This window comes from Triturus cristatus, chromosome 3_1 (assembly GCF_964204655.1).
Source record: "Triturus cristatus chromosome 3_1, aTriCri1.1, whole genome shotgun sequence".
NCBI lineage: Eukaryota > Metazoa > Chordata > Amphibia > Caudata > Salamandridae > Triturus > Triturus cristatus.
In genome coordinates this window covers 947,273,836-947,298,811 of record NC_140583.1, presented here as the reverse complement: position 1 = coordinate 947,298,811, position 24,976 = coordinate 947,273,836, and positions in this window count along the sequence as shown.

The window sequence follows — 24,976 nt, the reverse complement described above, 5'->3', positions numbered from 1 at the left end:
CGTTCAGAAAGCCTGTAACCTCCCCCACACACTCAATTGGAGCCAGGGCCACTGGATAGTGATCCTTCTTGTTGTCAGCCACCACAACTTGGTGGAATGAATTGGGAATTACCTGCTCTGCGGACACCAACTGACTCCTAACCATAGTCATGCTGGCACCTGCATCCCTCAGAGCCTCAACAACTTGCGGATTGAGTGTAACCCACTGCCTATACTTTGTAGTATTTGATGGCACATGGATCTTAGGAACCATCTCACTGTCACCCAGGGACACTAGGGTAACCGCACTAAACTCCTCCTATTAACTGGAACAAACCTCTCCCACAGCACTATGCTAGCCACCCCTGGGTTCTTACCTCCAGAGGGAGATTTAACTCCTTATTGGACACTTGGGTCCCCCTTTGTATCATCCATACCCACCACACTCAAAGTACTTGGGAGTTTAGTTTCCGGTGGCCAGATTGGGAATAAGAACCAGACCCTTTCCCCTGTGAGTTATTTTGACGGCCTTTAGAGAACATCTTCTTTTTATCTCCTCCCTCTTTCCTCTGTTGGGAACCCTGACCACCCTTTTGGGAGTCCAACCCCCAGATTAGACACTGCAGCGCTGACCCAGATGCCCTCCTCCTCAGAAAGCTTCCTGGAGTCAGTCAGCTTGCTATCCACCAGGTGGCACAGCTCTGGAAAACAATTATCAAGAATGTGCTCCTTCAAAAATAAGTTTTACAACCCTTCAAAATAATCAACTTTGCTGCCCCTCACCCAGCCCTTTAGTGCCTTACCAGCATAGTCCTGGAAATCCACCCATTTCTGTGTAGAGAGTTTGTGACTAGCCATGAACTGTTCCCTGTACTTGTCAGGCATCAAACTAAATTCCTGACTAAAATGGCCTTCATGGCAGTGTAGTTGGTCTGGTTCCCCACGTCTAATGTAAGGAGTGCATCCCTCCTCACTCTTGGTATGTACCTCTAAAGACTAGACCCCAGGACTCCACTGGGACCCTCTGCACTTTAAAAGTCAATTCATAGGCTGTCAGCCATTTGTACATGTCATCCCCCACATTATAACTGGGCACCATATCCTTAGGAAACCTGGGCTCCTGTGAAGACACTTCAGGCATGCTGCCACCATTTGTACTGGACTGTACTTGGAAGGCCCTGATATCCAGCTCTGTAAGGCTAAGCTCATGGGACATCTTCCTCTCCTCCATGGCCAGCCTTTTCTCTTCCAGAGCTTGCTCCTTCCCTAACCTAGCAAGGGCCTGCTCCTTCTCCTTCTTGGCAATCTCTAATCTACATTTTCTCTCCTCCCTCCTTTCCTCCAGGTCCTCTGAGGACAGTCTCTTTAAAGACACACTGCTACCTGCTCTAAAACGGACTGCTGGTCCTGGGAGCATGTTAATGCCCTCCCTCACATCAGCAGGCTGCAGATCAAGACCTCCATTTTGGTCCTGTTCCAAATCCTCCTGATCCTCCTCCTCTTCTCCGTCGTGGTTTTCTGCCTATGCTCTGAAGGCTTTCTGAAGCTCTGCCTTCATTGTACTTCCCTTATGGAACACTCCTCTCTCCTAGCAGAACCCCTTGAGCTGGGCCACTGTGTATGCCTCTAGGTTGGCCAGCTCAATCTTCATATTGCCAGGCAGCACCACAGACATTGCAAAAATAAAATGGGACTTGGGCACAAAGGACTTTTTGAAAAAGAGGCAAATGAAAAACTAAAAATGGCAATTAGAAGGGATAGACAAAAATTGCTAATTAGGAAGGAAGGGTTTGAATTGGTCTTTGGTATTGAGTTGTAGTGAACACTAAATTAGTATAAGGTATTACATAAGCACAAGTCCTATCCCATCGCTTCCACCGGTGTAAGATCACCCTAAGGATGATTTAAAAAATAAAATTGAAGCCTAAGCTCTGCAATGTCAGAACTACTGCTCAGACTGATGTTACAACTTGTGCTAACACAATTCGGTGGAGGTATCAGCTATGGCATGCACTTTGCTCATCTTTTTTGTCCCTCCTTAAGGAAGATCTTATCCAGGATTCGAGTAACCTTACGTTTTTTCTGAGACATTTTATAAAAGCTTTAGAATTTTTTTACTGTACTTTAGATGTTTATAGTTTGTGGTCACCCTGGTATCGTCGATTATTTCTAAGAAGTCAGACTGCATGGTTCAGCTATTCTTTAGTTATGGGGATATGCACTTCATGGAAAATATATAATAGTGTATGTTCTGATATCCCTTTTGGCCTGCTACAACCTTATCTTTCCTGTGAAATTTCACATAGTGTTAGCTGTTTGATTATGGGGTTTCGTGCAGGGAATGTTTCTGTTAATATCATAACGGTGAGATGGAGTAATAATTCTTCAAAATCACCTCTTTGCAATCTTAGTCAAGTAGGAACTCAAAATGTGTTCACATGTTACATTTATGCCCAGAGTTAAGCGAGCATAGAATATGATATTTCTTCAATAAGTAATAGATGTTATTCCGATACACATCAAGCTTTGATGCAATTACTTAGGAAGCCCCCTGATGAACAAATGTTTTTAATATATATATATTTTTTAAACGTTTCTTTTTATTATTTTAAAGGAAATGTTATGGTGTGATATCTAGGCCTCATTTATTATGCACTGATGTTAACATCATTGGTGTGCTGGTTTTATTATGTATTGATGGTGGATTTTAAAGACCTCAGTAGAGGACAAAATCAATTCTTAATAAACTTGAAACTTACTTGAAACTTATGCATGGAAAGAACATTTCAGTAGCACCTATATTCTCAGGTTGCTGAACAGTACAAAAGAGTGTCAGTGTAGGAAGCACATTCTAGTTTGGATACATTTGATCACAGGGTATACACTTATGCTTGAAGTGTGCATGATGTGTCCATCAAATATGTGCACATCATACAAAAGACAAACCTTTTGGCTCTACCATTAATTGTTTGCCATGGGGCACTGCGGCAAGTGTGCGGAAAAAAACACCTGAAAATGAATGCTACAGAAAATAATTGTTGCTTTCTTATTTGTAGCATTCATTAGTCAGACACTTTTGTCATTGCTAGCTGGCTGACTGATTTCAGTTCTATAATACTTCATCAGGCATTCCATGGAGGGGAACAACACACTCAAATAGCCAATATAAATGAGACTAAAATACTCCAGTTGGCTGTTCCAATTTGTCATTGACTCAAGCAACTCACTGAAGATCCCGGATTAAAACAAGCCAATGGCTGAAGTTGGCTGACCCAAAACACCTTAAAGTGAGTACAGAATGCAATATGTTCACCATGAATGGGACAAGTGCCATAGTAATCAAACAAAAAGTTATAGAATGAACAACTACATGGATCGCTGGTTAGTAAAGCTCTGTGTGAAATAAAAAAAAGTACTTCTAAACCAATGGAGACCTGCAAAATATACTCAGATTGCAGATTTTTTTTGTAAAAAAGGCCTACAATGGAAAATTTATTTTTTAAAACCAGAATAAATAGGTGACATTTTCTATAAAAGAAGAATTATCTGCATCTGTATGGCTGACCTCTAGTCTACTTTAGTCCGTCCTGTTGTATGTCAATCTTCAAAGAAAGACACAATGAGCCTTGGGTGAAGGGTGATGCAGGACTTGTCTACTGAGATAATTGCTTGTTTTGCATTCAATATGAAAAAAAGTATATGTTCATGTTCAGAGAGTGTACGGTTGCTCACAATTGACTAAATCTAATTTCCTGTTGCATGTCTTTCGATAGTTGTACAATATTCGAAATTTCTGAAATATTAAAAAATTATATTTGTCCAACCTTATTGAAAGCTGATATCTCAAGTTTTGAGTAGGGGTATCATTTCTAACGGCAGACAAAGCCTCAGATTTCTAACATCATTCTCCATGTTCAAAGTGGTGATAATAGAGACAAAACAGACTAAAACCCTTCAACCAGTTGCATTCTGGTGGTTACAGAAATAACTACAGAACAATGTCTTCACAGAGATATTGAAACTGAGGGCCTCGGCCTCATTTAAAGTCTGGTGGGAATAGAAACCTCTCCAACATCTGGAGGAAAAACTACAGAGGTGAATCCATGGCTGAATTTCCTCTATTGCGAGTATAATCTTGTGAAGGAAATTCAGATTCTGCTGTTTATTTAGAGTTTCCTTAAAAAAATTGAGTTTTTTAAGTTCCCTCCAAACTCTAAACGAGGCCCAAAAGCTGGATTCCAGACCCATATTTAGAGTGTTTACATTAATAGGTTTTATACCAAACATTGTGAATGTCTGTGAAATTTAGAAGCACAGGGATCTTGCTGTGTGCAGTAAACAAAACTAACACCTGAGGCGAGAGGACAAAGAGGGCTACTCCCCTGGGTCCGGCACTTTTAAACAGCTTCGGGGAGGGATCACTAGCGCACCTCCCTATCTTCTCACATTTCTTTGCGACCCTCCCCTTGTCCACTTTGAGAGAAAACGAAACTGTTTCCTCTTGCCCGAAATGCCACTAACGGCACCCCTCCCCTAAGCGCAGGGGGGTGCCTCTCATTATGTTTATATTATGGTAAATTGACTAAAGGCACGTGCTCCTGGGCTAGGGTTCTGCGACCTCCATATAGTATATATTCTGGTGAACAGGTACAATAGCCACCTTTAATCTTGTTGTAGACATACCCTTACAGAGCAGACCTGTGCTGAAGGGTATCAACGCTGAAATGAGGAACACCCTTAAGCAACTGGAAAAATGTCAAATTCAACGCTTTGCAGTGTCAGACTGGGGAACCAAAGCAGCCCTAGAAACACATCATCTTCCTTCATCTCCTCCTATATCTTTCTTTCTATCCATCCATTCTCTCTCTCTCTCTCCTTCTCCCTCTCGCATCACGTTGTCTCCACCTTCCCCATCCCTGCCTCTTTTTCTCCCTCTCTTGAAGCCTCCCACCTGCTGCAATTAACCTCGGAGCTGCGGAAAGTCACAGAGCCACCCAGGGTGGGCCAGCCCACCCGGAAAACGTCTGATGGGATAAAAGGCCCGTCTGGCCGGCTGCCTCGTGAAGCACAGCGTTACAGAACTTGCAGATTTCGGAGTTCACTGGAACTCTGTAAGGTTTCTAATTGGGGGGAATGGGAAGTTTCTTTGATAGTTATTAAGTGCTCTGCTCGGTACCATGAAAGCAAAAATGTAGCAATAAGACGCACTTACATATTCGATCTTTACATGGTCGATATATGTCTGCACCTTTAAGGAGTTTTGGTATTATTATTCTGTCCCTCTGTTGCTGTGGTTCACCAGATCTCTTCCAATTGACTTCCTCTTGAGAATGTTTTCTTTCTTATTTCCTACAAATAAACAACATTGGCAAGAAAGTAAGCCCCTTTGTCTATGATGCATTCTGTGTGCATCCATTTTTAAACCCGACTGCCCAGCGTGAATTAGCATTTACAGTACATCTGTTCTTGCCCTACTGAAGACAGGAATATATTTTCTGTATTCGAATCCCAGGGGAGAGATCGCGAAATATTACATTTCGCAGTTAGCATTCCAGTCAGGTCTCAGCTCCTTCTGAGTGTGGAACATTTCCCATTAAACACTGGCTAGCATTACATTTCATTCTCTAGAACAAAATACTGTGTTACATTGATTTATGGCACAAACCGTTTCTCAAAATAGGATCATTGCCGCTTAAAAGATGATTTGCAGCGATTAATGCATGCTTGAGATGAGAAACATTACATCTAGTAAAACACCTGCCCGATGGCCCTTTCAATCGATTGTTGATATCACATCCACAACCTCCTAACCGTAGGTCGCGAATAGTTCGAGCATTTTGATTACACTACATAAAGTAGAATTTGAAGTCAAGCTAGCATCAACAGGACATTCATGAACAAAATGGAGGAAAAGTGCTATCTGATAAGAACAAAAAGAAAACGTTTATGAAAACTGTTCAAAGCTTTGTAAAGTGAGGGCATAGCACATAATCTGGCTGTTCTTTGGATTAGAAACAATTCATATTTTCATGAAAGTGTGGGGATAAAGGCTAAGAGAATTTGCGTATTCAATTCTATAAAATTACAACCCCTAAACTCAGTTTCATACAGTAGATACATATCTTTCCAGAGCTTGCAGTACTGGATATATTACCCAGTTACTATCCTATCATGTTGTGGGTTCGAAAGCCCCCAGTGATGTAGCCCTGTGCACCTGGGATCATTCATGTTTTTTCCTTCACAGAGGGCTCGATTTCTTAGTTTGTGGCAGATGCTCTACATGTTTTTGTACTTGCATTCAATGGTAAATCCTAAAGGGCAGATTTATGACGACTGGCGCATCCCTGCATATCAGCAGGGATGCGCCAGTTATTGTGCGCCACAGCTCCGCCACCATGGATGCGCCGCATTTACAATGCGGCGCACCATGGGGCAAAAACGGCACAGATGCAGGACGCATCTGTGCCGTAAAAGTGGCGCATTGCTGGAGTTGCGTCGCAAGCGCGATGCAGCTCCAGCAATGCTCTGGGGGGCCCTATGGTTACAATGCTGCGTCAATCCTTACGCCTGCTTCAAGCAGGCGCAGGGTTTTGACGCAGCATGGGCTCAAAAGTGACTGAGTGAAATCTTGTAGATTTCACTCAGCCACTTTTAGGAGGCGTTCCTGCGCCGGAACGCCCCCCCCCCCCTGTGCAGGTACGCCCACATGTGGCGCAAGCTTTACAACATGACGCCTCTCCCTAGATGCGTCACGTTGTAAATGGGGCGCAACATGGCGCAGGGTTTACGCCGCCGCTGCGTCACAAAAGTGACGCAACGGCGGCGTAAAAGTGGCGCAAGTCCGATATAAATCTGCCCCTTAGTCTGTTTAGACTGAGACTTTTACTTCCTCTAGAGTAGGAGGTTAACAGATTTACAAAGACGTCAGTCAGCGCGGCAACCAAAGTTTCTGCGCTGTGATGCGTGAGAGGAAGAGAGCAGGACTGCACCAAATCTACTAATATATGGCAATATCCTGTCCTTTAATTAGTCCACTGGTGCAGAACCCCACAGCCTGGAGCCACGTGCACACCTTTACACCATAGCGCAACATAGTCTCTGTCATGTATAGCATGGGTTTTGCACTAGAAAGATACCTTCCCATACAAAGTTCTATGCCTAGATAAACTTTAAAACTTTTTCTACCTTGGATGTGTGCTATAAACTGCAGCATACAGGCATAGTCAGTAAAGTTTGGGAAAATAAAAACATTCATCCAAATGAATGCGATATCAAAGAGAGATTATTTTAGGTTTAACACCCTGTCTACTATTGTTAGTAGATAAGGCCTTTGTATAAACAAATATGGGTGGTTGCATGGGAACGCCCATTCACCACACATGGTGCACCCCCCTACTTTCCCCGTCCCATGATGCAAAGAACCTCAAAGCAGTGTCGACCACTGCTTTGTGTTACTACTTTCCACTGGAAAGGGGAGAGGATGTAGTCTTACGGCTAGAGCGGTCGACCTCGAAGCTGTGGAAGCAGGTTCGAGTCTCGGCAACGCCGCTCATCATCCTGTGATTCTGGGCAAATCACTTTATCACCCCTTTGCCTAACAAAAATGAATGTCCCCATCTGTAACAAAACTGGTGCTCATGTAAAGCACTCTAATACCTGATATCCTCGGGTCTATCTTGCGCTATATAAATTGCAAATAAACATTATGGGGCAGATTTATGTTGCACTTGCGCCACTTTTGCGCCGCCGTTGCGTCACTTTTGTGACGCAGCAGCGGCGCAAATCCTGCGCCATGGTGCGGGGTATTTACAACGTGACGCATCTGGGAGATGCGTCACGTTGTAAAGCCCTGCGCCACATGTAGGCGTTCCAGGGCAGGTGGGGGCGTTCCGGCGCAGGAACGCCTCCTAAAAGTGGCTGAGTGAAATCTACAAGATTTCACTCAGTCACTTTTAGGCCCATGCTGCGTCAAAACCCTGCGCCTACTTGAAGCAGGCGTAAGGATTGCCGCAGCATTGTACAGATAGGGCCCCCCAGAACATTGCTGGAGCTGCGTCGCGCTTGCGACGCAACTCCAGCAATGCGCCACTTTTACGGCACAGATGCGTCACGCATCTGTGCCGTTTTTGCCCCATGGTGCGCCGCATTATAAATGCGGCGCATCCATGGTGGCGCGGCTGTGGCGCATAATAATTGGCGCATCCCTGCTGATATGCAGGGATGCGCGAGTTAACATAAATCTGCCCCTTTGTGTCAGTTTGCATCATTTTTGTGATACATCCAGCATAAAATGTTATCAAATCTGCCCATAAGTGTGTGTGTATTTACATATACACAAAGGGCCCAATTCACAAAGGTAAACATTGGGGCAGATTTATGTTGCCTGGCGCATCCCTGCAAATCAGCAAGGATGCGCCAGGAATGATGCGTCACGCAAGTTTACCCTTGCGCCACACATGATGCGCCGCATTTATAATGCGGCGCATCATGGCGCAGGAATAAACAGATGCGTGACGCATCCAATGGCGTAAGGTTGGCGCAGTGCTTCAGTTGCGTCGCAAGCGCGACGCAACTCCAGCACTGTTCCAACCAACCCTATCCCTAACATGGTGCGTCAAGCCTTACGCCTGCTTCAAGCAGGCGCAGGGTTTTGGCGCATCAGCGTTGGGAAAGTGACTCAGTCAAATCTCATAGATTTGACTGAGTCACTTTTCAGGGGCGTTCCTGCGACGGAACGCCCCCCCCTATGTCGACACGCCCACGTGAAACCTGACGCAGGTTTTACGTGGCGCAGGGCTTTACATCGTGACGCATCTCCATAGATGCGTCACGATGTAAATTTGGCGCAACGTGGCGCAGGGTTTACACCGCCGCTGCGTCACAAAAGTGACGCAACGGCGGCGTAAAAGTGGCGCATCTCCGACATAGATCTGCCCCTTAGACTTTAGTCTAAGTTTCATATTTCCCGATAGTTTCAAAGGCACTTAAGAGTAGTATCTTTACAACTGCAGAGTTCTTAAATCGGTGCAGAATCTCGGCACTTGAGATGGAGAAAATGAGAACTACACGTCAGATGCAAGTACCTACACCTGCAATAAATTAATTACACTTGAAACTCATTATCTACCCCAGAATCTTCACTTTTGGGCCGAAAAAGTGAAAACCACACGTCAGACTAATTAGTAGGTACATACACCTGCAATCAGTGATTTACACCTGAAACTCATTAATTCACACCACATAAAAGCAGACCACATCCATCCTCAATTGACAACCTGCTTGCTCCCTCTGTCATCTACATATCCTTGCCCGCCCACTTGAAAATCACCACTCACGATCTTGCTCGTATTAAGGAGGAAGTGTCATTTTATAGAGAAGGATACTGAGACCACTGTGAGATATGTAGTCCAAAACTACTATAAGGTACATGGGCTACCCCTTTATGTAATAAGTGCTACCCAGAAGGCCCCCTTATGCCAGCACTTCGCATATGTAGTCACTGCATTGGGGGTAGAAATCCGGACCGTGTGTGACATAAAAAGATGGCAGGAGGAGAGGAGGGGGGTGAAGGAGAAGTTCACTAGGATAGAGGTGGCAAGAGCAGTTTCTGCTGGACAAACTCAAACCCATCTCCATCTCCCTCGCCTCGAGAAGAACATCCTTTCCACTATGCACCCCACCTGTTGTATGGGATGCCTGCGACAGATTACCATATTGTGGTGCCAGGTAATAAATGAAGCATAAAGAACCATTCATTATGTAAATATGCGTTTTCCTATTAACAATTGTGACTTTGGAAGGCCCTTCATGTTTGTACTATGACTCATAGTGATATGTACTTTCATTTTCTCAATCACACTACAAGTTCCAGAATCCTATTTAAAATAAATTCAATGTTCTGTTATTATCTTGAGTAAAAGTTGCGACTCCTCTACATGTGACTTGACATATGAATTATGCTTTGCTCATGGATTTTACAATGTTTGTGTTTCCATCCTACCTGCATCGTATATTGTACTATATAGCTATGGGCCTCATTAGGATTGCGGACGAACTTCTGTCTGTCCGCCATCCATTCAGAATGGGGACCTACCGCCTACAAAGCGGTGGTCCCACATGCTGAAATACGATGCGTCAGCCACTACGGCAGCAGCAATGTCTATTCATTGTATTGCAGCGGCTGCTGCGGTCTGCAGCACCCACCGCAGTACAAAAAATGACATGTTACATGTCCCTGCACTACGAGGTAGGCACCATGTGGTGCCTGCCACATGGTGCTGGGATATGTAGGGGAGCACCTTAGGTGCCCCCCAGAGCCCATGTCCAAGGCCCAGGGGAGAAGGGGGGCTCACTATGGGACTCCAAGCCCGTGTCTGCCTGCAGGGCACGACGGGCTAACCGTGATTGAAAGACAAGTGGAAAGAAATACAATTTCCGACTGCCACCGAATTGACTGACATTGTAATGCAGCAGTAGGATCAGGCCTTAGGGCCTGGTGATGACGGTCTTCCTGCCATTGTAATCAGGACCTGTGTTCATATATGTATAAATCAACCAAAAAGGCGAAACCAGGTTAATTGATAAATGGGGCTAACCTCCTCTTGTTAAACCAATAGTTTTTTTTGTAAAACTCTCACCCACTAGGGTTACCCCTTGGTGACATGCTTCATCATCGGGTCCATCCTGTTCCACTGTGGAGTGGAGCGTGCTGCAACCTACGGACTACGTGGGAGCACTTTAGTTACATATACAATGATAAAGATGATGATGTTTGGCAAAGGAGTGGGGGATGGAGTGAATCTTAAAAATGCCTGGCTAGTAGGTATATCCTATTTTTTCTGACCTCTAGTCAGTATGATTAAAAAGGGGAAAAGTTAGGGAACCAAGTTATAATGTACCTTGTCTTCTAACAGTTTAACATGTTTCAAGTCGTGTCCCTATTGGCTTTTCATAATTCTTGTTATATTACAATGGACGCATGCTTATTGCATACATTTAGAGAGGTGTGTATAGTTACCACCTTGTGGGAGATTACTGTCTCTGCTTCTGTAAAGATAGAAAAGGAGAGTTAGTCTTGACAGCCCTGTGGCTGTATGGGTGCTCTTCCGTAGATATACATGCACTTTTTTTTTATCGTAGTGAGCATCTTTATGGTGATAGATATTTTAAGTAAAAAATACTTTGTAAGTACTGGCGTGGTAAAGTAACGCATGGTAACGTTGCTGTAAAGGGTCGAGTCTGCGTAAATGCATGCGGGGTAAATTCATGTGGGTTCCGTCATACAACCATTCGCAATAACTAACACTTGAAAAAATTAGCTTGACAGATGATGCAGCCTGTATGGTCGTGTGAGATTTTCCCAATATTTACAGTGATGTCCATGTTTTGCTGTTCATGTTCACTTGATTAACATCTCGTTGGAATCAAGCACGGTACCCGCTAGCTGGAAGCGGGCAGTGGTTTCTCCCATTTTGAAGAAGCCGTCCCTGGATCCAGATAAACCTGAAAACTACCGGCCCATCTCCTTACTTCCGTGGCCGACCAAAGTGTTGGAGGCCCATGTCAACAAAGTTCTTTCTGCTCACCTTATCCATGCTAACATCTTGGATCCCACCCAGAATGGGTTCCGTGCTGGACACAGCACGGAGACCGCCCTCCTCTCCATGGCTGAACACCTTCGCACGGTGATGGATGCGGGACAGACAGCAGCGCTCGTCTTATTGGACTTGAGCGCCACGTTTGATACTGTTTCGCATCCTATCCTGTTGCATCGCCTGGAGGAGATTGGGCTGGGTGGACCTGCCCTCCAGTGGTTCCGGTCTTTTCTAGACGATCGTTTCTCTAGCGTTGCCGTCCCACCGTTCCAGTCCCAATTCCATCCTTTGAAACAGGGGGTGCCGCAAGGATCCTCGCTGAGCCCCACATTGTTTAATCTCTACGTGAGACCGCTGGCTGAGGTCGTCAAGCAATGGGGCATGACTATGGTCTCATATGCTGACGACACTCAGCTAGCGGTTACGATCAGCGGGGATGCGGACCGGGATGCCCCCAGGTTTCAGAGTGGACTTAGGGCGGTGGCTAGCTGGATGAAGAACAACTGTCTCCAGCTCAACGCCAAGAAAACAGAGATCATGATCGTAGGCAAGAGATCGGAGCTATGGGGGGACAGGTGGTGGCCTATGGAGCTGGGGCCGGCCCCCCTTCCGGTCACGGAATTAAAGAACTTAGGAGTATGGATGGATCCCTCCCTCAGCTACGTTGGCCACACGAAGAAAATCGCGGCCTGTTGCTTTGGTATCTTACGGTCGCTTCGCCCTGTTTTGAAGTTCTTTGACCATCGCACCAGGCAGCTGATAGTCCAGGCTACAGTGTTATCTCGCCTGGACTATGCCAGCTCTCTTCTGGTAGGGTCCAATGTGGCTGAGGTTACCCGCCTCCAACGTGTCCAGAACGCTGCGGCGAGAGCTATTGTTGGCCTACCCCGTACTTGTTCTGCCTCCAGCACATTGAGATCACTGCACTGGCTGCCTATCAGCGCCAGAATTCAGTTTAAAGTGCTGTGTATGGCGTTCAAGATTCTGAGGGGGGTAGGTCCCCCTATTCTTGCGGACCTTTTGTCTTGGTATGTGCCTACTCGGCCCCTGAGATCCATGGGTCATGCACTCACTGTGATTCCCCGATACAGGCTGTGTCGGGTCGGTGGCCGTTTTTTCCGGGTCAGAGCAGCCGAGCTCTGGAACTCCCTTCCTGTAGAGTTGCGACTGCTAGATGATCTTTTAGTCTTTCGTAAAGCCTTAAAAACCTTTTTGTTTTAATAAATTCACTTTCCTCCTTTCTGTTGTGTTTCCTGTGGTGTTGCATTTTTACCTGCCATGCGCCTGGACGCCCCTTAGCTGGGGCAGCAGTGCGCATTACAAATGTATGTAACATAACATAACATAACATTAATAAAGTTGACAATTAATTAAGGTGGAACTTCTCTTTTTGAGGCTGCTTGATTGAGGAACTCATCCATCCAAGCCTTGAGGAGCCAGGTCCAGCGGCTGACCTCACAGGGCATATTCAAACCACACAGACCTGTGGCTGAAGTTACTGAGGGGGTTTGTATTTCACATGTTTGTTTATCACATCGCTATTAAACTCGGAGCTATCATGTGTTGGTTTTCACAAACCACATATCACGTGTAACTGAAAAAAGAGCAGAAGATGTACTGAATAAATCCGTAGGGCTGTAGCACTCAAACTAGTATAATATATACTTCATCTGTTGCAATCTCTGTCTTACAGGTACTGGGGACAATGAGTCATTCAATGAAGCCAAAACATCTAGCAGCGGAAAGAAGTTGGCAAAACAAAGGGGAAAATCCAATCCTCCTCCAAACATCAACATCAGTGACCACCACTGCTAAACAAGAAGATGATGAGGAGAAAGAAGATGAGCAGGGGCTAGTCGAGGAGGAAGACATGGATGAAGAGGAGGGCATTGTTGGTCATCTGGCCAAAAGACCGAAGGCAACTTCATGTCCAGTCAGCATTGTACCTCCTACTTGCTTTCTGAAGATTGCCAGTCCCCAGCAGTCAGCCAACCAGCCAAAGAGTCTACCAACCTGACACAACCTTCGCCCCTCACAAAACCTTCACCTCCTCATAGCCCTCATACCCTACAACTCCTTCCATGAAAAAGCATCCCAGGTCTACTCCCAAACATCTGAAGGAGAGAACACCCTTGGTGAGGAACAGGTATCCCCTAGACATGAATCTCCACCCCACAGCCTCCCACGTGCCACCCCTTCCCATGCTTGTCGACGTGATGGTCATATCAGAGGATGTCCCATGCAGAGATGCTCATGCTGGCCAGTCTGAGGAGGAATTTTTCCATCAGCAGACTGATGCGCAGCAGGATGTTCGTGCAATAGGGGCTAGTCTGTCTGACATTTCGAACTCACTACAAGGACTCCCTCAGATGTTTGACAGGCAGACCGATACCTTGGACAATGTTGTGAAGTGTTAATATGATGGAGGGCATGTTGAAAATGTTCCAAAGTCTACTTTCGCAGTCAATGCATGGAGGAGAAACTACACACCCACCTGCACCACCAGCTGTGCAGCCACCTGTACACAAATCTGCACAGTCCCTTATGCCCCCATCTGCACAGCCACTTGCACCCAACCCTGTACAGCCACTCCATCTGTACTGCCACCTGCACCCCAACCTGCACACCCAGATGCACCCCAACCAGCGCAGCCAACTGCACCCAAACCTGTTCAGCCATCCCCCATCTGTACAATCACCTCCACGTGAACCTATACAGCCACCACCCCCCCATCAGGACAGCCACCACCACTCCAAACTGTGCAGCCACCCAGCAGCGGACGGTAGTGGGAGTAGGTGCCGGGCGGTGACGTGGGGAGGGGGAGGGGCAGGGTGGGGGGTAGTAAACTATGGATTACGGAGGTTTACAGGTAAGTAAACATATAAATAAATAAAACGAATTTCGTTGCTCACACTGCATCGCTTTTGGGGATGCAGTGCACGCAGCATAATTCCGTCAGCTACTCCCACTACCGTCCGCGGCTGCAGCCACCACCTCCTCATCTATATAGACCCAACCACACCAACCTGTAAAGCCACAATGTCGGACATCTGTACAGCAACCGGCCCCATCAGCAGAGCCAACTGATCCACTTGTAGACGCAGCTGGCAACCATGCACACACATATCGGCAGACACCCAGAATGCGTACTTGCTCACAAAGATCCTCACCCCCACAATTGCCAAGTTGTAAGAGATATCCCTGTGACTGTTGTAAATATGTTTTGTCACTCAACATATCTAAATGAATAAATATATGCCAAAATGACAGCTTCTACCCTGAGTTGGCTCTGATATTTTTTAAATGATTACTCTGATTGTAGGTCATGTATTTCTATATAACTCTTTGTGAGTCCCACATGTCGACCTGTAAGACCACCTGTGTCACAGGGCCTCATGTTAAAAGCAAAGCATATGCTAAACAACTACAGATTTACAATTAACCACATGTTATGCAACACACCTACTGGAAAATTAATGACCGCCAGGGCCTTGTGAAAATATAATTTATACAAGTTTAGCGAAAAATAAACAAAAACAGGTAATATCAACTAAAATTGAAAAAACTGTCAGGTGGAACGGGAGAAAGAAACACAAATGAAGAATTCAGCTAGAATGAGCAAGGAAACTAGAATGTGGTTGGGTCACATAATGAAAAATTGACAGGAGGCGTCAGGGGAACCAGTCTACATACAAGGGGTCAAAGAAAATAGTCCACAGTCAAAACTTTGTCTAAACACAAGAGTGGCAGTCAAACTTAAAGAATAATGTCCGCCCCTTCCAGCAACATTTAAGTTTGCAAGTAGAATCTAGGGTCGGGGGGACACAGTCACTGCCTATCCTTACTCTTGTCTTTTACAAACATTTGAAAATACGCCTTACACGTGGACACACTTTGGCTGGCCAGTGCAGAGAAGACATCCACGGGAAGAGACAACAGCGAGGGCTCACAAACTGGGAGACACAACAACAGTCGGTTTGGTAGAACCAATGCAGACAATATAGTGGCACTTAAGTTGATGATGGAGGCATTGATTGAATCAAGCTGCCTAGACTGTGTACCTTGGAGCATCCCTAACTTGTCCCTAATGCCCTTTAAGCCCTGAGATAACACAGACTTGACACCTCGAATAGTCCCTGACCCCCCTGGAGTGCAGTCACAGGCACAGACACACATGGAGAAGATTGTAACTCACATGAGGCTTGTGGAATGTCGGTGGCAGATATCTCTTTGTTTCCTGGTAAGCACTAGGAGGGGGAGTAGTGACAGGGGGTGTAGCTGGCAGCCCCGATGGAATTGGGACCTCAGGAGTTAAAGAGCGGCTGATAGCCGACCCAGATTCTGTTGGGGTCTGCTCTGTGGACACTATTGCAGATGTTTCAACTTGTGGGCCAGGAGGAGAGCTAACTTCTCCCTCCCTCTGGCTGGTGGTGTCCCTTTCAATTCCCCCCTTCATCCTCCTCATTTTACCCCCTGTATTCTTTTTTGTGGTGGCCTTGGCAGTCTCTGGGTGGACACACTGCCCCTACTGAGTGATTGTTTTCTGTCCTCCTCCTCACTGGTGGTGCCGTGAGGATGTGCCCGTGTACGAGACGAGGAAGTACTGGCCTGCCTCTGGTCCTGTCATGATGTCCCTTGACCAGCAGGAAAATGCAAATGAACAAATATATAGGTGTTGAACACTTTTAAAGCACAAAGTTAAAAATGCTGACATTGTTGTACCTTGACCTAAGTAAGCAAAATTATGTGATTTTTTAGCAATATTATGGGTAATTTCGCTGTCATGTGAATAAATAATTCACCTATTGTAGAATTTGACAGACATGAACAATAATGTCTGCAGTATTAAGAAAGGTAAATTCACTCTTTAGAGTAAGTTGATTTTTTCATCGTTGTTCCCATACTACTATTCAATAGTAAATTAATGAGTGCAGAGACTTCGCAGTTAGGGCGGAGATCACCACACATAAGGTATATCCAGGTTTATCAATTTATGTGCAGCGTTCTCTACCCCAATTGTGCAGTCTTCAAGGTCATAAACTTACCCTGAGCTCTCATATTTGGAATAGCACAGAAAATCTCACCTTACGCTAAAGCACAATTTAACCTATGTGAATCAGGGCCTTGCAGATAATCTTAAAATAATGCTGTTCTAACAATGTATTTTCCCCGTGTGAACATCAGAATCTGTGCATGGGTAAAGCCACAGTTCCCATTACAAGAATTCTTTATTTGTGCAGTACACTGCAGCTTACATGTGCTTAGTCTGTACTGCTGTATATGTTTTTGACAATGACATACATGACTTTCTTAAGAAAATGTGTACATGTAGTACACATTGGATATGTATGTATTATATAGAGTAGGAAAAGGTACACAATGTTAGACTTGATTTTATTTCAAGTAACAAATAGTATTTATGAAAAACATCACAAACAAAAAGAATGCATGATCCAACATAGTAACATTACAAACAGTCGTACTTACATTGAACAAGTGCAAATATTCACCATAGCATTCTCATTTTATAGGATCCTTGTTTCTCTAGTCATGAAACCCCACATGCATTGCATCTCAGAAATACATTTGTGATGCAATGCTACCCATTTGTGTTCAGAAAACTACAAGTTCCAAAATTCCTTCCTCCTACTGATCTACTGATGCATAGTCATTATTTTGCTGCAATGACTCAGGTGAAGTTAAAGTTGACAAACAACACTTGACAGAACATCTCACTCATCACTCACATCAACTTTCATGGCAAATAATACAATTGATGTACTGCCATCCCTCTGCTGCTCAATCTCCTCCAGCTGAGCATGGAGGGTCTCTTAGGCTGCCTCTACTACTCTACTACGGTGGGGTCATGCAGAGCTGCTGTGAAATGGGGCTGGGAGGACACACCCATGATGTCCTGGGCCTTTATACAGGCTGGCATCAGAGGTCCTCCCAGCGTTTTCTGCACATTTTGACCAGCCATTGTATACGCTCACTGCACTGCAGCATGTGGCAATGTCCCACCAGAACTGGGCATGCGCTGAATTGCTCAACTGTTCAAAGCCCCCATGAATCTGAGGATACTTAGCAAACACCCCCTCACTAATGAACTTCAGTTCGCTCTCGATGAGATGATGCCTTCTCATTTAGTCCCTCAGCCATGTTGAGGGCAGGATTGGTGAACAGAGCGGCAGGATGGAGGAGGATGCTTCTCTGAGATTAGGATGGCATAGAATGATCACAAAATGGCTGACTTCAGCTTTCTGTATGTCATATCCTTTAGGTAATAACATGTGCATTTGTTTAGATCTCCACCCGAGTGTGGAGTCTCCACATGTGTTGCAGAGACTCCACACTCGGGCGGAGACTTTGCATCTCAGTCAGAACGTGATGCAAGCCTTGGGATTGACTTGCCTGTGAAATGCTCACAATGTCACTGGAGACCCGCTGATAAGATCCAGTGGCAAGAAAATGTATAGCTGCTAAGATCTTCACATAGGCTGTGGTAGCCTGGGAGTGGGATGTAGCAGAATCAAGATCCTTCTTTCACTCAGAAACTATGTCCAAGAGAACATCAGGTTTGGAAGAGAAAATTAGAAGCACATCTTGGGTCGACATCCCAAAGATGTTGAATATTTGCATGAAAATCCTCTCATCTCTGCTCCTCCTCTTCCCTCTCCGCAGAACATTCATTCTCATGATCAGGGGCAAACCCACAAACACTTTCAGTGACATGTTGAAAGGCCTTAAGGTGATTGCTTCTGGTTGCTCTTCTTTATATATTCAGCCTGGCAGTGATTGGTTGTTGGGTTAACAACATTCTAGTGGAGATGAGTGGGGATGGTAAACACATTCACAGGTGTATGAAGTGTTTTATACACTGTTGGAAATGTGAGCTACAGATGGTGGTTTTGATTTGAGACTAACATTCACATTTGAACAGATTGTGAGAGCAAATACAGGACAGATAAGTCATTTTAATATTAACACTAAATGTTTCAATGAAGTTACAAATGGTAATAACATTTTATTGTTGACACCTATAGGATAATATAATTATATTACTGTGAATGTATTGTAATTAATATTTCAATTCTGTTTTGGGGTTGGTGTTGCCCGTCTCTTTAACCCCTCATTGACCCCCACACCCCAATATAGCTAATAGGTCTACCGTAGTCCTCTCTTACATTTCATCCACACTGGCTGGTTTTTACCCCAGAGTAATGTGAGTCTCTCACTCAATGTGTATTCCAATGTTTGGTTACAAGTTTCCACACTCTACTGTCTTCTACATGACCTGCACACGTATTGGACAGGCAGAGGCTTGAGACTGCGACTTATTGTGATTTTTCTTTTTCGACTACTGTCTGTAGTACTAGAAAATGTACTACATGATATTGTGTCTGATTCTGAACCTATGTGTAGAGGCTTGCACCTCTATCTGTCCTATAATTTCACTGTTGTGTACACTGCCCTGAGTGCAGAGACTACGCCCGAGTGCGGAGACATAGCCCCAAATGCAGAAACTCTGTCCTGAGCGTGGATACTCCGCAGTCGTGAAGCTACTACTCGTAAGTGTCTTTGTGAATACTAAAAGTAGTAAACTTAGGCTGTAGTCCAAGTTTACCTTTGTGAATCGGGCCCCATGTTGTGATCTACACCAGTCAGGTTTGCCCCAGAATGAGGGTTCCCCTGTTATGTGTAGCCATGGAAGTTTTGTTGCTGTAGAAGTAGGGTTGACAGTATCAGCTTTGAGGTAGCTGTCTCCCCTGTATCCCACCATTTCCCTGCACTACTCACTCTTATATCCCCACCCTGCACAAGTGATTAGAACAGAGAAGAACTCTGATAGCGTGAAATGCCTTTTAGTACTTTGGGCAGTGGAAGCCGGAAGCATGGTAAGAATCAATATCTTACAAACACTGCAATGAAGGACAGGACCTCTGCTATTACCTGAAATAAGGAGATGTGCTGACTTCCCACAACCTTCCATTGTGATTATCTCTCACAGCAAAAGAAAATAAGCAGTCCCCGATTGACTGAAGACTGACAGATGAAACTGTTTTTCCCTGGTGGTGTTGCCAAATGTCTACCTTCAACATGGCATCTGGAATGCTGCGAGCAATATCAGTTTTAAGTGATACAGCAGTTCTGAATGGCTTCTTAGGCTCACTCCTACAGTTACCATTTATGAATGAAATTATAAATGTGACACAGATATTTTTGTTCTTTGTTATCTTCAAGTAAAATCTCTGTTCACCAGACAAAGGAAGGATTGAAAAAGAAGAAGGAAATTTAGCTGTGCTTCCACAGGGCCAGGACCAGATTAGAGTGACTGAGGAAAAGGATCACTGTTACTGTGTGTGAGAAAATGCAGGGGCATATGTACTATCTGAATGACAGAGCGTGGCGTTAAGCAAAACTTGCTAACGCCATGCTCCGCCAATCTGAAAACGCAGAGATGCACTATATTTACAAAGATACGGTCCACCCCTGTGTTTCCCCTAGTGCTTGTGCTAAATGAAGCTGCCAAGTGCCAATGCAGTGACCCTTGCACCCTAGTGCAAGGGTCCCTGTGTTAGGGGGGAATGGTTGTTGATGTGCAGGAAGGTGTCCCTTCTTGCACATAAACAATCACAAATGGCGATTTGTAACTCCTCTGTATGCTGCATTGTGCAGCACACATAGAAGTTGAAGTGCAGGAAGGGACACCTTCCTGCACATAAACAATAATTCATGTCATGTTGCTGTTTCTATGTGCGTTGCACAATGTTTCACACATAAAAACAGCAAAAACGAGGCAAACTTAAGGGGCGTATTTAAAATAACTAAACATCGCTGTAGTGAAAAAATGTTGACATTACAGTGACTTTTTTTTTACCGCCTTATTTACAAAGTGCCGCTAACTGCAGTTAGCACCACTTTTCCAGCGTAACCAAACTTTGAGATATTCACAAGGAAATTCTTGTACGGCGATAACCCGAGAAAACTGCAGCTAGGTCTCGTTAGCGGCAGTTTCCTAACGTCAAGACTTACCTGGTCTTACAAATACACGTGTATATAAGGAAGACAATCCCCGACCCTCATTGGCAATCTCAATGACCCGATGGAGGTACTACTCTTGGAACTTGGATCCCCAAGAAGACCACCACTGCCGAGGCAGAGCCGAAGAAGAGAGCGGGTCTACCACTAAATGATCACCGTCATACACCTCTGGTGAGAGGAGGTGATAGCCCATTACAGGCTAAAAAAGGTCCTTCATCCTATGCCTACGCAACCAGATAGTGCCAAAGCTGCAGTCCCTATCCCAGCGCAGCACGAACATCCCTCCACAGACCAAGCTACTTGCTGTGCTGCACATGTTGTCCTCAGGTACCTTCCAACCAACCACTACCAGAGTGGCTGGAGTCTCCCAGGCATCCTTCCCAAGGTTCCTCCCCATTGTCTTGCATGCCATCATCAGCCTGATGCTGCAGCACCTACGCTTCCCCAACACTGCGCAAGAACTACTCGCCAACAAGCAAGGCTTCTATACCATTACTGGTTTTCTGCATGTGTTGGGGCAATTGACTGCACCCATGTGCAACTTGTGCCTCCTGCGGACACTGCACACATATACAGGAACAGGAAGCACACATACTCGATCAATGTGCAGGTAATTGTGGACCATGTTGACCTGTTCATCAATGTTGTTGCTAAGTTTCCAGGCAGTGTTCATGACTCATTCATCTTCCACCAATCTGTCATCAACAAGTGGTTCCAAATGGCATCTATGGAAATGGACTGCTTGTTGGTAAGTACAAAATGAACACACCACACACCTCAAGTAACCAATCATGTAGATCAACTATGTGAAAATGCACATGTAGCAAATTGAATTCTGCACACATTGTAACTTGGCCAACTACTATACACAAACACCTACTGCCAAAGAACAACACATATGTAGGTACGCCCAACAAGGGAGTAGGCTAGAAATACTCTCACAAACCACTAAGTAACTCTAGGAATACAGATCTTGCAGAACTCATCAGACACAAAGTATACAGAATCAATCCAGCATGTGCCCCTAGACATATGTTTGCGCTGTGCTGCATTAATTCTGAAATAAAGACATGTGTCATATGTACAACAAGATGCCAGCTCACTCTGCTATTCCCTGCACTAGTGCACAATTGAGTGACATGCACTAACACAGGAACCCACACACCATGGTGCAAGGGTGCCTGCATCATGGGGAGGAAAGTATTTCTGTATAAAGGGGCACACAAACAATCACAAAAGTGGAATTACCTTTACTCTGAGTCGTTTCAGAATGTAGCATGCATAGAAAGAGCATACAAACAAGAGAAATGCAAATCTCAATCAATGTAGCGCATCCCTATGCCTCCCCTGGTGAGGTGTATCAATCTGATGCATTTCCTGGTGTAAAATTGGGGGCAGGCAGGTGGGTGGGTTGGGGAGGAGTGGCTTGCACCACTCTGAGTGCCCTGACTGTTTGGTTGGCCCTGGGGTCGACCAAAGCTGTCATGCACACTCTACATTTTCTCTATGTAGGCTTCATGCAGCCCACATAGAGAAAATGGCCTTAATACAGGTGCCCGGCTGGGAGCCGTCTGGGACTCTGCACCAATCACAACGCTGATATTGCAGCATTGTGATTGGCTTACAGGAGGGGAGGGAACATGCCTGTTCCTGTCCAGGGGCAGAGGTGGCACGGGACTGGTCACCGCCGGCCAGGTAAGTTTTACCCCCCCCCTACCCCCCCACCTAAGGGGAGACACAACTGTCTATTTTAAACAACAGCAGAGAAAAATCGTAAATTCTAAAATTTATTTGAAAAAATGTCTGAGCCTTCACAGCAGCACCAGAAGCAGAGTACCTGGGACGGAGCATTTATGACATCACAAAGCCTGCACTGAGATGTCTCGAGGCCTCGGGTACGTGCAGAGGGCAGGCCTTGACCGCAGCAGACAGGAAAGGAGTTGGGGAGGGTATGTTGGGAAGCACGGGGCTACTTTTAAGTTTAAGTTTAAGTTCAAGAATCATTTTTAGTGACAATAGATGGATGCCGTGAAGAACCCGGATCGCTGATCGTGGCCGTGACTTGTCCTGATTCCGCGAACCCGCGGTAAACATGGAAAACGTGGTGCACCCTATGGGGCAGATTTATGTTAACTGGCGCATCCCTGCATATCAGCAGGGATGCGCCAATTATTATGCGCCACAGCTGCGCCACCATGGTTGCGCCGCATTTATAATGCGACGCACCATGGGGCAAAAACGGCACAGATGCGTGACGCATCTGTGCCGTAAAAGTGGCGCATTGCTGGAGTTGCGTCGCAAGCGCGACGCAGCTCCAGCAATGTTCTGGGGGGCCCTATCTGTACAATGCTGCGTCAATCCTTACGCCTGCTTCAAGTAGGCGCAGGGTTTTGACGCAGCATGGGCCTAAAAGTGACTGAGTGAAATCTTGTAGATTTCACTCAGCCACTTTTAGGAGGCGTTCCTGCGCCGGAACGCCCCCACCTGCCCTGGAACGCCTACATGTGGCGCAGGGCTTTACAACGTGACGCATTTCCCAGATGCGTCACGTTGTAAATACCCCGCACCATGGCGCAGGATTTGCGCCGCTGCTGCGTCACAAAAGTGACGCAACGGCGGCGCAAAAGTGGCGCAAGTGCAACATAAATCTGCCCCTAAAGGTTTAACAAAGGTTCCTGGGGGCAGATTTATGTTGCCTGGCGCATCCCTGCAAATCAGCAAGGATGCGCCAGGAATGATGCGTCACGCAAGTTTACCCTTGCGCCACACATGATGCACTGCATTTATAATGCGGCGCATCATGGCGCAGAAATAAACAGATGCGTGACGCATCCAATGGCGTAAGGTTGGCGCAGTGCTTCAGTTGCGTCGCAAGCGCGACGCAACTCCAGCACTGTTCCAACCAACCCTATCCCTAACATGGTGCGTCAAGCCTTACGCCTGCTTCAAGCAGGCGCAGGGTTTTGGCGCATCAGCGTTGGGAAAGTGACTTAGTCAAATCTTATAGATTTGACTGAGTCACTTTTCAGGGGCGTTCCTGCGACGGAACGCCCCCCCCTATGTCGACACGCCCACGTGAAACCTGACGCTGGTTTTACGTGGCGCAGGGCTTTATATCGTGACGCATCTCCATAGATGCGTCACGATGTAAATATGGCGCAACGTGGCGCAGGGTTTACACCGCCGCTGCGTCACAAAAGTGACGCAACGGCGGCGTAAAAGTGGCGCATCTCCGATATAGATCTGCCCCCTGGAGTGGACGCATTAACCTGCCGCGCCCAGGCTGTTTTATGGCACAAAAAGCTGTTTTGTTTCCCTGCCTGAGACGGAAGCTTGTAGCACACTAACTGCTCGGGTTCAGTAGGTAAACTCGCCTGTATTTTGAAAACAGCCTCGTGCTGCAGTAGGCTTTTCCTAACTTGTGCACATTACACATCTGGTGCGCGCACAGTTAAAAGTGCCCCAGGGCGCCTGAAAGGCCGCTTGTACTAAGTTAGGTGCACCTCGCACGATAGAAAAGACCCACGAAATAAAATGCCCAAACCGCACGTATGACGCTAAACCAGTGCAGCCCCGCTCAAGCGGACCTCCGGGATAGAAGTTACCATGGAAATAACTTAATAAAAAAAAACACATAAATGACAAATGTGGCCCAAAAGAGACACCCATATTAGTAAACATACTAATAATTGTATGTGTTATGTGATATGTTAGAATTTACGTGTCACGTAATTTCACTTAATTTATGGGATGTTCCATGGTTTACATAGTGTTATATTATGTGCTCTGGTAGGTTAAGGCCCTGCTGGGAAACCAAAAGTCTGTGAGTCGTTTCCAGTTATTTGGGCGTACAGGTGATTCTTGAGATCTCCCAGTCGGCAGGCAAGTTGGGTGTGGGGTGCGCTCTCCGGCAAGCCTGGCTATATGCTTCCTTTCTGTATTTCTTGTCTCACTCCTTCTATTACTCCCCCTCCCCTTCTATCTCTTTCTTTCTTGCTGCCGGTCTCTAACTAGATGTACTCAACCTGACTGTGCTCACCCCGTCCTTTCTCTTCCTCTCTCTGCTTCCCTCTTCTTTTCTGCTGTCTTGTTCCTTCACTTTCTGCCCTTCTATCTCTTAATCGGAGTCTCACCCTGTCTATTTTCTTGTCCTGTCCTTTCTCTGTCTTTCTCTCTCTCTGCTTGCCCCTCTGTTCCCAATTCTCTCCCCAACTGTTCATGTCTTTCTTAGCAACCCTTTGTCATTGTGCTCCCTTTCTCCTGCGGCCCCTCTCTCTTTTTCTGCTTCTTCTCTCCTCTGCTTCACTCTACATGTCTAATCTTATCTCCCCTTTTCCTTCGTAACCCCCCACTGCAATATT